Source organism: Strix uralensis, chromosome 1 (genome assembly GCF_047716275.1).
Source record: "Strix uralensis isolate ZFMK-TIS-50842 chromosome 1, bStrUra1, whole genome shotgun sequence".
NCBI classification, from domain to species: domain Eukaryota; kingdom Metazoa; phylum Chordata; class Aves; order Strigiformes; family Strigidae; genus Strix; species Strix uralensis.
In genome coordinates, this window is record NC_133972.1 from 126,481,822 (window position 1) to 126,498,010 (window position 16,189).

A 16,189-nucleotide genomic window follows, 5' to 3' on the forward strand; every position below is an offset into this window, starting at 1 on the left:
CAGGCACATTAACTGCCCTGTGGAAGACCTGATCAGGGCTAAACACACACAGTGCCCACAGCAGAAGACCAATACAAGCAGGCATGTACTTAACTGAAATAGTAGTAGGGGATCCTAAATCAATGCCTTACCCAGCTTTAGCAGAATTAAGGCCACATTTTTTTTATTTTCTCTGCAACTGCCCTAAATATCAGGTTAATTGGGGTGGAGACACCTTTCCTATTGAGGCTGGGCCCTGCTTGGGCAGGAGTGGGCAATGTGTGGAATCAAGAAGGAGCTTAGTGGTTAAAGCTTTCAGAGTGCCCTAGTCCTAATAGCCAGCACCTTCTGTGCTTCTAATTTACGGATTATTTGACACTAACATATTTCAAATAGTTGTTATGGGCTTGATGCAGATTACAGAGCTTGACCTTTGTGAAGTAATGGTCTCTTCTGACCTTAAAATCTATGATAGGTTGATGCCTTTGAATGAAAATCATACTTCTAAATTCCTAAAACTTTCTTTTTATATACAAGATGAAAATATAGTGTAATAATTCATGGTTTAATCTAACAACCCATGTTGCTGGGACTGTACTTGCTTTAAGTGGGTCTGTGATCAAAGATTGATTGCTGCTTTCTTCCTATTTATTTGTTTTTAAATTGCAGTGTAAATAAACCAGAATTGCAAAGGAGCTTTAGAAAATTTTTCCTGTAGTCAGCAAAAGCCCCATTTCTATGATACTCCTTTTTTGAAATAAATGAGCACAGCAACTGGGTTTACACGGTGAATGTATCATTGCAAGACATTTTTAGCTGATATTTATGTCCGTAAAGACTTCATAGAGTAAAAACAAATCTTGTAAGATGTTGGTTGTTTGGGTTTTTTTTCTGATACAGTATAAAAGAAGTTCACTAAAGTTTTGAATAACTGAGGTTTCTTCAGTATTCTGTGGGTTTATTACCCAGGAGTGAAGACTTTATGTAAAAGACCTAATGTGAAAAATTATGCTTTTTCTTGGCTAATGAGAAGCTACATTCTATAATTACATGCTTGTACATGCTACCTTCTTGCTTTGAAAGTTTGTTATAGTATCACATGAATAGTTACCAGAATCACAGTAAGTTGAAGCTGTTTTCTTGCAAGGAACCAGACCTATGGTATGGAAATAAGTTTGTTACTGATATTTCACATAGGCTGCAAGCCTGCACGCACGCAAGTTCATACGTAGTCCATTTTATAATTTATAATTTATACCTCTGTCTATTATATTCCATGAACATTAATATAATTAAATTCAAGCACACTTTTGTCCTCTACCTTTGAAGGCATTTCTTCACATGCTGAACTGTAAGTCTTTGAGATTACTAGTAGTTGTTATGCACATCATTAAATGTTTTCAAGAATAGAACAGTTTTTTGGTTAGGGAATTCAAAAAGATTATTTACGTATGCTTAACAAATATTCGTATACTGCATAACGTACAAAGCTGCATAAGATATCAGCAGAACATGCATACCTAGTGACAGAGAGAATCCACACTGAAATATCTGACTGTCTGATCACTACCTAAATCAAAAAACAAGTAGTGATGAAAAAATAAATGTTTTTTGGGAACACACACCCAGACAACCTGAAACTCACAGAGGGACTGAGGAATTTTAAAAATAATTATATTTCACATTCATATGACTGGTGATAACAAAAGTTAAAGAATGAGAAATAGTCTGAAGTGCTTTGAAATCACGCACATACAACTCTAGGCTCCATCTCTTTGTATTTCTCTTCTCACTGTTAGAGAAATGTGAATATGTGAAGAAGTTTATGGGTATCTGCCATGCTATAGTCACTTGTAAATTAGAGATTACAGGCAAGAAGTTATAAATGTGAATAAATTTTCAATTAAGAAATAGGCAAGTGGTTACACTTTCAATGTAATACTGGGAGGAGTATTTGATCAATAATCTATCTGCCTTATTGGATAGGCAAGAGCTTTCTTTTTAGAAAACTAGTGTCACATCATATGAGTATTGTAATTTAAGCAGATAGTTTTACTATTAATGTAAACCAAGTCATTGGAAATGTTATGCACAGTGCCAGACTTGGAACTTCCTTTTATCAAAGGATAAATGGGAAAATTTGTAATGGGAAAATGATCTCTTTCTACCCTAGTAACCCACACTTGCATTTTATTTAGTTGAAGTACTGGAGTTCAGAAACTGAAGTTAGATTACAGTTATATTCTTGCTCTTTATAACATTTACCTGCTTATATACTTGGCTGTAAGTAAGCAGTTATTAGTATACTTAAACTTGTACCTTTTTCCAAAAAGGAGATGTATTCTTATGCAAAATTAGTCTCATATGCTCCCTGACCTCTGAATGATAGGCGGTAAAAATGGTCTTTGGGTTCCTCACCACAGAAGGGAAGAAATGTATGTGTCCAGTACTAAAATCAGGGGACTGTACATAGTAGGTTGAAAGTTTTCGGGATACAATTCTTGGGAGGTTGTGATCCCAGGCATGAGATAGAGCCACACAGGAATATTTACCCTGTCCCCGGGAAAATGTCAATTACACTCTGTCTTTGAAACAATGTCGAAGAAGTCATTTCTTATTTCCTGTTAAGCAATGTTACATATTAAACATTTAAATGTATGTCATCGGACTGTGTAGCTGTATTTCAGGGTCAGATTATTGTCCATCTCAGCAGGTCTACAGCAGTTGTCTATGTTTAAAAAGAATACCTTCAAGAAAGGTGTTCTGTACTTGTAAAAGACAACCTTCAAGACAATAGAAATCTCCACCTATGACCCTCATGAAAATAAGTATTTTTATTGCATATTCCCACTACAACTGTTTATCTTGGCAAGTAAAAAAGTATTGTAACAGTAGTCTATACTAGTCCATTTACATTAACATTCACAAATACATATCAACATACCCACGCACACTGAATTTACTTGCACATATGCAGCAGAGTGGTTAGAAATTGGACTATGAAGGTATGCCTGTTACATTATACATCAACACGTATGTTCAGACTTTGCAAAACACAGGTGTAGTTTGTAGAATATCTATGAGGATTTCTAAATGTCCATTTTATCTAAAGTGTTCACAAATCCTTATGAGAAGTGCACAATGGTTGTAAATAAGTTTTAGGTAGTAATTACTGCAGATTGACAGAAAAAAACAGTATTTTGAATTTTGAATCTTAAGGATAATAAATACAGATGTTTTTCACTTTTGTTCTATGGACCAAGTCTGATAGATAATCAATAAGAATTTTGCCTAACTAAGAGTTAAAAGTAAAATTTCAGGATTTGTCTTGTTTCTTGACTTTGTGGTTAGTGGTTGGTTTCCATATAAGTTCTTTCAGTCATACATTTAGCTGTAGTTAAGTGTGCAAATCTTCTGTCTCATCTGAACTGGGATTTTTCAAAGTATTTGGGATTGTGACATTACATTCAGAAAGCATAGTCAATTCTTTCAATCCTACTGAAAGTGGTAATTAAAGTTTTAGATTAAAAAACGCATCATCTCATCTGCTTGAAAATGTACAATTCCCTGTCTCCTTTCCCTCACTTCTCTCTCGTTCCCATTTCTGCCCTGATTTTGTTACACTTCGTACTTCTTCATATGAGCTCAGGTATGCTCGGTGCCCTTGGAGGTGTAACTCTGTAAGCAGTAGACTTGTAGCCATTCTCTTTTTTAATAAATTTAACCAGACACCAATGGAAAACAGATACAAGGCTAAAACAATTTAAAGGCTGAACTATTCTAGCAAACACTTTGTGTCTCTAAATTGAGGGGGAAAGATTAGTTTCCGTAATGCAGAGTCTGTCAGTGGGCTTGTGCCTTCTCCAGGAGATGCTCTGTGGGGAACTCTTGGAGGCTGGCAGGGAGCCGGTCCTCCCTTTGTTGAAGTTTATTGGCATTCTCTTTGAAATCAGGAAGAGATTGGCCATCTTTGTCAGGAAGAGGAGTATTGGAGTGGTCCTCTGTATGATAGCAAAAGTGATTTTTCCTTTCACTGGAAAATTGGGATGCCACTTCTGCAGCTGTTCTGTCCCCAGCTACCTTCCTTAGTGCAGGACCACAGCTGTGTACCAGCTCAGAGTAATCATGCCACATATTACAGTGACAGTAATTATAGCTACAGTAAGCTGTTGGGGAATGCTCCTGTGATTCTGTACCATTCCCCAAAAGGAATTTGTACCAAAGGTCTGATCTAGTTATAACCAAGCTCATTAATCAAATCAGACCACATCAATACTTTTATTTTGTAAAAAATGAAAACAGCAGCCACACCTTCCCTGTGTAACAGTGCATCTCCTAAAGCCTACATCCCAGGGAACAGGCAGTCAGGTGAAATCTTAGCATGACTCACGTGCTCTTGCAATTGGATTATTCATTGTAGGCGTAGTCACTGTACAGAAGCTTGCCTTGCCTCTCGCTTCTGCAAGACCAGATTTTGAAATGGTAATAGTAGTATGTACATGCCAGAAATATTTTATCAGATATTTCAGATTTGTGAGGAAATTTCATCTGTTGTAGTATTTCCTAATTGTGTTTAATACTTTAAAGCTTCTGATCTTTTTATTTCGTATCAAGGTTCAGAAAAATAAATAGAAAACTCCTGGATGGTTTCAAATATTAGATGTGCAAGCTCTCATGTATCTCTGCTAAAAGTAATAACAGACAAAGTAAGATCAGTGACTCCTGTATTACTTTATTTATCTCTCACAGATCAGTAGGGTCTACCTAGACCTACTTACATAGAACTACCAATATGTGTTTTCCTGTTATTTATGACCAAAACTTTTGGACCACCTACAAACTTTTTACAATATATGCATGAGATCAAGAAAGATACATGCTTTGGAAAAAATGTCATGAAATTTCCACTTAAAGAGCAACCTTATTTCCCAGTCGCTAACCATGAAGTCACTAGTCACTAATCAGTAGAAGTAAGCAACCTGGTAAACAGTCTGTGTAAACAACTTATTTGCAAGAAAACATACCTTCTGACAACACAGCTTCTTTAAAATAGAAGTCCTTTTGAAAATCTTGATTGTACATTTTCTTACTAAAATAGGACTCTTAAAGCATCTTTAAATCATGCACATTGAAGTACAATACTTTAAAAATAACAGGTGAGTTTTCTTCTAATTCTTACGGTTCTAGCCATTTTTGAAAGGAATGTGAGGGATTATTTTATAAATATTAATAAGATGTTTGCTAACTTCTAGATCCCATTGTCTTATTGCTTTCAGTGTCAGATCTTACAATCCTAATTACACAACTGTCAGGCATGGAGACATGCGTTTATTCCTCTGGCTTTGTGAAGAAGCCTCACAGCTTCAGACAGAGAAACAAATTAAATATATTTCATAGGTACCCTTAAGAAGACATAGCTTTTGGCACTTTCCCACATGACATCCTTGTCTCTAAATTGGAGAGACATGGATTTGAGAGATGGACCACTCAGTGGATAAGGAATTGGGTTGATGGTTGCGCTCAAAGAGTTGCGGTCAATGGCTTCATGTCCAAGTGGTGAGCAGTGACGAGTGGCTTTCCTCAGGGGTTGGTATTTGGACCGGTGCTGTTTAACATCTTTGTCAGTGACATGGACAGTGGGATTGAGTGCACCCTCAGTAAGTTTGCTGATGACACCAAGCTGTGTGGTGCAGTTGACACACTGGAGGGAAGGGATGCCATCCAGAGGGACCTTGACAGGCTGGAGAGGTGGACCTGTGTGAACATCATGAAATTCAATAAGGCCAAATGCAAGGTCCTGCAGCTGGGTCAGGGAAATCCCAAGCACAAATACAGGTTGGGCAATGAGTGGATTGAGAGCAGCCCCGCAGAGAAGGACTTGGGGGTATTGATGGATGGAAAACTGACTGTGAGCCAGCAATGTGCCCTCGCAGCCCAGAAAGCCAACTGTATCCTGGGCTGCATCAAGAGAAGTGTGGCCAGCAGGTTGAGGGAGGTGATTCTCACCCTCCTCTCTCATGAGACCCCACCTGGAGTACTCTGTCCAGCTCTGGTGACCCCAGTGTAGGAAAGACATGGACCTGCTTGAGTGGGTCCAGAGGAGGGCCACGAAGATGATGAGGGGGATGGAGCACCTCCCTTATGAGGACAGGCTGGGAGAGTTGGGGTTCTTCAGCCCAGAGAAGAGAAGGCTCTGGGGAGACCTTATAGTGGCCTTCCAGTACTTAAAGGGGGCCTACAGGAAAGATGGGGAGGGACTCTTTAATAGGTAGTGATAGGCTGAGGGGTAACATTTTTAAACTGAAATGGGGTAGATTTAGATTAGATATAAGGAGCAAATTCTTTACTGTGAGGGTGGTGAGACACTGCAACAGGTTACCCAGAGAGGCTGTGGCTGCCCCCTCCCTGACAGTGTTCAAGGCCAGGCTGGATGGGGCTTTGAGCAACCTGGTCTAGTGGAAGGTGTCCCTGCTGATGGCAGGGGGCTTGGAACTAGATGATCTTTAAGGTCCCTTCCAACCCAAACCATTCTATGATAGTAAGACAACTTTCCTTAAAAAGGCTTCTGATATATGTTATGAATTGTCATAATTTTTCAGACAGAGGTTGCTTTTCAAATTTCACATTCACAGACACACACACATATCCCTCCCCCAAACCTAAACCCAGTTTTCCCATGCTATTACAAAATAACACAGAGAAAAAAAAAACAGTAAGAGAAATCTCAAAATTTCTTCATGTAACAGTGGCAACAGTCCACTGTCTCTCTGTCCCTCATCTTCCCCCCAGCTTGAAGGGTTTTATGTTCACCTGCTGCCTCAACCCTCTGTGCCCCCTGTCCCCAGCTTCCCTGGAAATCTACCCTGAGATCCCCGTTTTGACTGGAATCAGACTCCCCTCTAGTGAGCCAAAAAAGAGGTGACAGAAAGTGATGCCATCTCCTGGCTTGCACCTATAACAATTATCCCTGTTCCCTGGGTCACTGTGATGGAAATTGTGCATCTCTCTCCCTGCATATTGGATGTGTTTAAAAAAAAAAAAAAAAAAAAAAAAAAAAAAGAGGCTCAGTGTGGGAAAAACAGAGAGAAGCATGGGTATATGGGAAACTCCTGGAAATGTGGGGGCTCACTATGCTCAGCTTTTTGCTTTACCAGATGCAGCCCAGCATTGCAGGGCTTATTCAGGCCTGTAGGGATGTACCCCAACTATGGAGATGTGGTGTATTTTCATTGTCAAAGAAACAGTCCCTCCTCCAGCCTTGGGTATTTAAAAGTCATTGCAGGATCACATGAAGTATATTATTTATACATAAGTATAAAATCAGAGTTCAGGCTGGGTTAGAAAGTAACTGGGAGAAACTGAAATGTGCAGGCAAGCATTGTGTTTCTTGGCACCTGACCTGAGCTCAGCATGGAAGGTGACACTTCCATTGGTGGTTTTTATTTTTATTAATTGCATAAATGGGTAATAGGTTTGAGCCTATTTAGCTCTGTTTTCAAAACAGTTTGTGTGGTTAAACTAAATATAGATAATGCCTGATTATCTGTTTTTATGGATACTTTGTCAATGACAGAGTGATTTATTAGTCCATTTGCTCTTGTTTTTCTACTACAGACTTGCAGAAACAGCTTCAGTTCTTAAGGGAGAGACACAGGCTGGGTCAGAGTGCAGTAAGGATATTTAAGGCCACTTGTCAGAACTGGGGTGTGTGCTGCAGCTGTGCTTGCTCCTCCTTAGCTCTGTGTTTGAAGCACTGTCTCTGCCAGGTCCATAGCTTTGCAGGATTATGCTCTGGGGCTGTCTTGGCTTGTTTCGTTTTGCTCAAGGGAAGAGACTGTACTTGTCATTTGGCAATGTGGGATATTGTTTGTCTTCATTTCCAGAGCCATCAATTGAATCCTGTATTTTTTTTTCAGCATTTCTTCTTCACTTTTCATCTTTTTATTTTTTTCTGGTCTGATTTGAAATAACAGCACAGTTCCTTTGAAAATCTGTTTTTAAAAAATTAATAGTTTCCACTCCACAGTTTATTTTTTTCCTACAGACACAGTATACTGTGGGAAATGCAAATGTTTACTAGGTTATATTCCCTTCCTTTCACTGGCTGCAGTGTGAGGTAAAGTATAGAGACTGGGTGTTGTTGGTCACTCTAAATTATTTCTTTGTTGCTTTGTTTTTCACATGAATACCAAAGTATAACAAAGAATAAATCTCTGTAATTATTAGAAATATCATCTTTCCAACCATGGTCTGAGTGGCACCAGAGATGCACAATTTACAAAGTGTCTTTGTAGTTTTTATTTTTCTTCTTCTGTTTTCATGGATTATTTTTTTGTACCCTTTGCATCTGTGTCCTTTTGAAGAGAGGTGTGTTAAAATGCATAATTTAACAGGTTCTTACTTGCTTTCATGTTACTAACCGCATTTCAGTCATGACAGTTTTTTGTAAGGGTTAAGCTGTATATTGATGTCCAGTTATGATTTACAGTTATGTTATTTCATAGGATATTTCTTTCAAAGTATCTAAAGAAAGCAATAAAATACTGAAAATCAAAAGCAAAGATTGCAAGTGTATTTTGTAATCTAGTACACTATATAGCATTGCATACCCTTCACCCAACTTATAAATGTAACTCATTAACATGATGGTATGTGCTTCTGCATGCATTTGTTCCATTTCCCATTCGTTTCCAACAAATACACTTCAGGAGATTGATTATTATAGTTCAGTAATTCTTTTAAATAGGAGATTTCCTTTCTTAATATCTCTGTATACCTTTAAAATTAACCTAAATTACCTGATTCATCATGTAAAATTAGTTTGCTAATAAAAAATTAAAAGTGAAATGATACTGTTAAACTAGCAAGCCATACATTTTCTTTCTGTTGTTACACAATTGTTTTGGCACTGACTCACCTACATGTTTTTGCTGCTACTGCAAGTATCTTGCAGATTATCTAAAAAAAAAATCAAAATCAATTGCTAATGCTGAGAAGGTAGGAGATTGTAACCAGAAAAAAAATCAGAGGTTTAGATTTTTTTTCATTTGATTTATTATACAGGGTTATAACATAAAGCTCTAAAACACTACTCTAAAGTCATAAATGTTGTGACACAAAAAACAGGAATTGTGGTCAGCATTATATTTTGAGCCAAAAAAGTGATTTATAGATGCTGCATAAGCTAGCAGTGCTTTAAATGTTTAGCAACAAATTCTAGCTGCGACAACAGACAGCACGCGGCTGTGCATGTCACATCTGGGTGGCCTGGGAGCACGTGCAGGTCTGAAGAGTCCCATGTCCAAGCTGTTCAGCAGATCTTCTGTGACAAAACCCAACCGATCCCTGAAGCATCACATGGCCCTTGGGAAGCGGATATGTTCTGTACGCTCTCCAGTGTGCTCTACCAGCTGCCAGACACAGTCTACCCCTTCTAAGTAGTGACAGAGAATGAATTCACAGAGTAAGGAGAGCTAAGACGCATGCTAAGGAGCATGCAACCCCCATTGCACATTTATTGAGGAAAGAGCTGGTTTAGGACTGCCCTAGAATTTTATTCTTTCATATCTGGAAAAGTGTGGTTTCTCTGCAATTACCCAAATTTGGCCTGCAGGTTGTAAATGGTTAGATTAAAGCAAATTAAAACTCTAATCATGCAATCCTTACTAGTTTGTATCATGGCAAAAGCTATAAACTCAGAAACTAATTTGTCAGCCCAGCTGTGAGTAAAAAGGAAAGAAATTTAGGTCACACGAAATCATCATTTTTAGATATGAACTGCTCATATGCACAAATCCTCATCTTCCAAATTTTCTGAAGGTCAGTGGCTTCCCCAAACCTCCTAAATATTCAGAATTCAAAGTTTTTTCAAAATAAGATTTTGAAGAAATTTTGCATGACAGATTTCTTCTTGGACTAATTTTGCTCTACCTGTGAATCAAGGGAGCTTTAAATCTCCCATTAAATCCCACCTCCTTCGGCTAACCTTTTTGACCTCTGTCTCTTTGCATCTATTCCTGTGTGTAATCCTTAAATTGTTAGTGTTGCAGTTGTTCAAAATAGGCTCCAAATTTCTCAGGGCGGGAACCTTGTCTAAATTTGTATTTGTAAAGCACCATCCACACACTTGGCACCTGGGGCACTATATGGACAGTAAATGATCATGAACCTTCTTAGTGAATAACAGATATGCCTAAAACTCTTTTTCAGTGTACTCATTTAAAAAAACAAAAAAAAAAACAAAAAAAAAACAGCTTTTAAAGTTTACAATGAAGGTTATGATTGGAACATAAACATTACTGATACTAAAGATATTTAAATTTTATTTCTTTTATCAAGGAGTGGAATTCAAATTTAATAACTGCAAGCAGACTTCACTATAATTACCATTTATCTCTCAAAAGCATTTATTTTTCTAATTGTGTTACTGCTACCATAAAGTAAGGAGGTATCATCGTAGAATGTCATATTCTTAAACATAATTTGAACTTCACAAGGACAGGAAGTATTTAAATCAAGTGTTTTGACTGGGCCTACAGAAAAAAAAATACACTTACTGTTGTTGGTCGTATACCCTTATAACTCCACAAAATTTCAATGCAATTACTCTTGATTTGCACTCTACTGTAAGAAACAAGCATGTCACGTTTTTCCTCAGGAAATCGCTGCACCAAAGATTGCTGTAGGCTGTATGAGCTTGCTAGGAATGTGCCACTATATACCTGCGTTGTTCATATACACTTCCTTGGATCCATTATTGGCCACTATCAGAGAGGGAACTGGGCCAGCTGTGGTTCAATTTGGTACAGTTGCTTTTACAGCCTTAGATGTCTGTGGAGGACTTAAGCTCATCCTATAAAATGCAGGCCAAACAAGTAAAATTAAAGCAATGAAACTGTTGTTTAATAATAATTTCTGATACTTTTGCAAGACCCAACATGATTTAAAAGACTTGTTTCCATAGACAAAAGCCCGAAGATACTCTTTCAGTCTCATCTGACCTTCTGTAGCAAACCTCATTGGATTTGATTCTAATCTCACTTTGCAAATGAGAAGCAAACTTCATGGAAATGCATGGAATGTCAAAAAACCAGTTTTTAAATCATAATTGGGCCAATAATGCTGTTTTAGAGAATTCTAGCACAATTGACTTCAAAGACCTCACTATAACCTAAACGTGAAGATAAGGGAAACTTGGTTTGTTGACTTAATTTGAGATTTTAGCTTGAAACTACTCAGAATTTAGTGGTTTATTCTTACTTCTAATTCAGATTTTAATGCAACCTAATTACAGTCCTATGAAGATGTGCAAAATACAGTGAAAAGCACAAAGGTGGATTCAACATGCAAATACTGAGAGAAAGCCAAGTTTCTCCAGCGCTGTTAAAAGGCATAGATCTTGTATTTCATGGGATTTACCAGATTGTACAGAGCTTGGCAGAGTTTATGTAGCTTTGGTGAACATCTATGAGCTGTAATCTGGGGACAATGTGGCTGCCAGAGCTCAATTTCCAACTTGTCCTGAGGCCTTCTTATGCTTAAATATGCCCCACCTACAAATGTGCTTAACTAAAAGGCTAGTACTTATGAGTGACGTTCAGTCAGCATTTTCACACGATTAACTTGCCAATTAAAAATGGGCTTGGTACTGAGTTTAGAAGTTAACTTAGATACTCCTAGCTTGGGCAGAGAGTTGCTTTCAGGCAGGGTGAGGCCAAGTCTGATTTTGTAGGAGATGTCACACCTGCTTGGAGAGAGACGCCGTGACTCGCTGGGGAGCTGGCGTGGCCTCTGCCAGAGCACTCGCTCCCTTCAGCCCTTTTCCCTGGATTGCAGCCAGAGGCAAAAGCACCGCTGTGAGGTAGGAGCGTGACTTTCATCCAGCAAGTGGTTGCAACTTCTCTTAGTGCCTCCTTTTTTTACTGTGGTTTCTTTCACATCCTCAGCATTACTGCCATACTTTGGCATATTCTACTACACACGATGGTTTCAGAAAAAAATAATTTCTGTCATCAGTTTAAATTCTTTAAAATAATTAGTCTGGGCATAGCCTAATTGCATGTTGTTTCCACTGTAAGAGGAAAACTATATGTGTGTGGAATTGGATGACTGTAGAGTGCAAGAAAGAAGATTTACAGTGTTTTAAGTATATTAATTATATATATTTTTAATACTAAGAGAGAAGATAGAAGATACCACAAGGATGCCTTTCCTCTAGGTGATGTGCAGACAGAACAAAACAACAGCTGTTTGTCTTTGGGGGGTTTTTTTGAGAGGAAAATGCTTATCTTGGAGATCAAAAACATGAAAATATCTGGAAAATAATAAATTGGTCAAATGTGGTGTTGCACATGGAAAATGCACACTTCAGTCTGGAAACAAATTAGTTATTGAATGTATCTAATATACATATGTCTGTTACATTATTCAATTTGTGCAAATAATTGTGACAACTGTGAATACAAATTGGATGTTTGTCATTTACACATATTGTTTCTGATATTTGGCTTATGTATTTACACAATTAATGTGAGATGTTGCAACAAAGGGGTTACCTTCTTGACTTCCTCATGCAGTAAACACAAAAATGTTTGGATAATCAGAAAACAGAGTTTGATTATTTTAAACAATTGCAACAATTACTTTTGGTCTGTATTAATATTCTGAATTAGCCTGAATAATAATGAAGAAAATTATATTTCCCTATCACTGTCCAAATCAAATAGCAATACAAGTTCTCCCAGTGGCACTTGTGTAGATAGCACTCGTCAACACCTCCTACTCTTTGCAGTCACTTCAAGGGCCTTATCTTCTATACAAGATGAAACTTGATTCATTTACATTTTCCCTTTTCAAAGCAACAAGTAGTAAAAGCCAGAAACTCTCTGAGATCTACATTTCTCACATGTTCCCTGTCACTGTCACTCATGTCCTCTTAAGTTAGACATAATAAGCATATTTTCCAAAGGTAATAAATAACGCTCTGAAGAAACTCCCTGCAGATTTGTCTGTGACCATCTCACTACCTTTGCTTTGTTTAGCAACATGCTCCAGAGCTTTTCAGTGGAGGTATTATGTTTTTACGGTGTTATAGCATTTTCTGCATTATTGCTGCTTCCGTAATGCAAAGAACCAATACCATTAATGAGAATCAAATGCCAGCAGACATTCTAGTAGCTATTCCAACCGGTAATTTTATTACTCTCATAGGCTTATTTTTTTTTTCTCCAAAGCTTGCATGTTGTTATTCTTAATCAAACTGTGGAAAAGATCCCTACCATTGAGCCTTAAAGTACCTCTTTGCCTCCTGAGGAAAATTATTTATCTTTTTTTTAAATAGGATTTTCATTTTGCATATCCTTCCTCAAAGTTTATTTGCCTTTTAAAATAATACAGATAATTCATAGAGACAGAGCACTAATAGCAGCAAATAACATTCGGTGTCAATTCATACAGATTAACTGGTGTAGACAGAAACAAAAATGAAAAAGTATATGTAAACCTGCTATGGTGACATGGGCTCCCTGCATACCAGACTTCTCAGCTCTGAAGTTCATATGATGGTTAAAGCAAAAACAAGGTTTTATAGTTTTTTCTTTGTTGACAATGAAATTTGGGAGCTGAATTCTCTCTATTCATTACATTGACTCTGTTCACCAGTAAAATACAGAAGGCAAATGCACACCATCAAATGCAAGTTCTTCAGCTAGCACCTATTGGTCACTTCATAGTCTGATGTGAGTGGTGCTGTGTCTGGAGTATCACTCAGCATAAAAGCTTTACCTGCCTTCTTCAGCACAGCAGGATATTTAAATCAATCATAAAAGGCTGCATTAACTATCTGTGATGCTATGTTTCTTCAGTAAGTCTTGCTCCATGAAGCACATTCACTGACCAGTGTCAACGACATACGTTTGATTTGTCTATCTGACAATGTATCCAAGGCTGTGCTGGCTTGAATATTTCATTAGCTTGCAAGACTATGCAATGATGTCTCAGAGACATCCGGATTAGGAATGATAACTAAATTGCCTTGTACTCCAAATTTTTCATTTTAAAACACTTAAAATAGGGACCTTAGTCTTGTAAACCATCCTACACTAGATACAGACAATTGGCTCACTTCAAAGGAGCACCAGTTGTATGCCTTCCATGTATAACAAGATGTGGGTTTAAGATCATACAACTACTAACTTTTGTTTTGAAAATTTATTGGTAGGCCTGGAAATGAACAATAATGGGGGAAAAGTAGATCACAATGAATTTAAGGTAATACGGGATAACAGTAATATATTTTCAGTGATTAAATAACCTGATAAAACTATTGAATTCTTTTTGTAAGAGCCAAAGAGTGCCAAGGATTTAATAAGCACTTAGGATCTGCTTGATATTCAAAAGGCTGACACATTCAACAAATCTTTGTCCTCATTGTCTCTAGTCTGACTAAATGGTGATAAAATGATCAGCCCAGAGTTGACTTCCATAATATAAGGCTATAAAAGACCTTTACAGGGTCACTGAGTCCAGCTCCTTGTTGTTGTAAGCAAAACGTCAGAGATGTCCTTTGCCCGAAGTTATCAAGTTCCCATCTCCTAATAATTAGATGTGTTGTTCATTGTCTTTTAATTATAACCTCAGTGACACTGAAGAAAACCGATCCCTTCCTTGTTTATATTGTTTTAATTCATGGAAAAGTAGTTCATCTTTGGGTTGAACATGCACAGGTTCCTCTCCTTCTTTTACTGTAATAAACCTCTCCTATTACTTACTGTAACAAGTTGTAGTTAAAGTGCGTATTACAAGACTATAGGATTTCTGCTATAATTTGTGGGAATGGTGTACGTTCAGCAATTAGAATATTTTTGTAATAGGACACTGATTCATGGTAATACAGCTTTGTAATGAAATACAAATGAGAAGACAAAAGAATGAGGTTTTACTCTTAATATTAAATAATTTCTTCACAAATCACTGAAGCTTTTTACAAGACAAAGATATCCAGATATAAAATAGTAATCTTTAAAGGGAGACTGTATTTCCGAGTGAGGGGAAGGTGTTGCTCAGAGGATCTCTGTCACATAGATAGGCATGAGAGTACTTGAAGAACTTCAGTCCTCCTGGGCTAACATTAGGGAAAAACAAGATTTAGGGTATACAAGCAATTTTTGTTTGTCTATTTGATTTTTCTCTTAAAATGTGGTTTCTGACTGTGAGGGTAAATAGAAGTTTGAATTTAAGAAATCTGAAAATCCTAAGGAAAGAAATGTTGTTTCTGATTTCAGTGAGGCTGGCTTGGTAAGTGTGTTATATCCCGAGGACTTGACTGGACTGGAGTAACAGACTTCAACTATGTGAGGGAAATTACATAAAGCCTGACAACTATGAGGTGCATCAAAGTGCCCAGAAGGGGACAGAGGCAAAGATTTACCACTTCTGGTTTTCATGATTTGGAGTCATTTCAGGGATTCTTCTAAAACAGAAATTCAATGATCTGGCTTGTCTTCCAGTCACTATCACTTTGTTTTGAATTTCCCTCTTCCTTTTCTCTTTACTCAATCTCAGCTGAATCTGAAAGGGAGGGGGAATTTCCATCCCAGTATTTGCTTTTCATAAAATCAGCCACATTTATTCCTTATTTCAAACTTTCAGGCAGGTTTGGTCACCTATTTCCCTACTTCCAAAGTCCTCTTCCTGAATCATTCTTGCTGTTCTCCTTTTTCTCAACATCTTTCTATGGTTCCCTTTTCCACAGTATGTTAAACTCAGGCTCATTCAGTGTTAATGTGATTTACCCATCCATTTGCAGGTCTGGTTCCTTTGACACCCTTTCCACACACTTCCTCTGTTTCACTTAATCACCTGTCTCTTAATGACTTCATCTCTTCATGCCACCTGTTACTAGAAAGATCTCATACTCTTTTCCACCAAACATGATGAAAGACCACACAAAGTGGTGAGGTAATATAGAAAAGACAATTTTATTAGAAAACATTGTTAAATAGATTTTTTTAATGTTTAAACATTCCCTTTTCACAGAGAGTGCAATATCGCCATCAGATAGAACTGTACATGAATCTGTCACTCTGTGGTGGTTACAAAGTATTGGTGAGGCTAAGACAAAGGTTGTTTTCTGAGCTGCACAGGACACTCAGTGTAGGATTAAAAACAGAAAGTAAAACTATTGCTGGATATGTGTATTAATAGCAAAGCA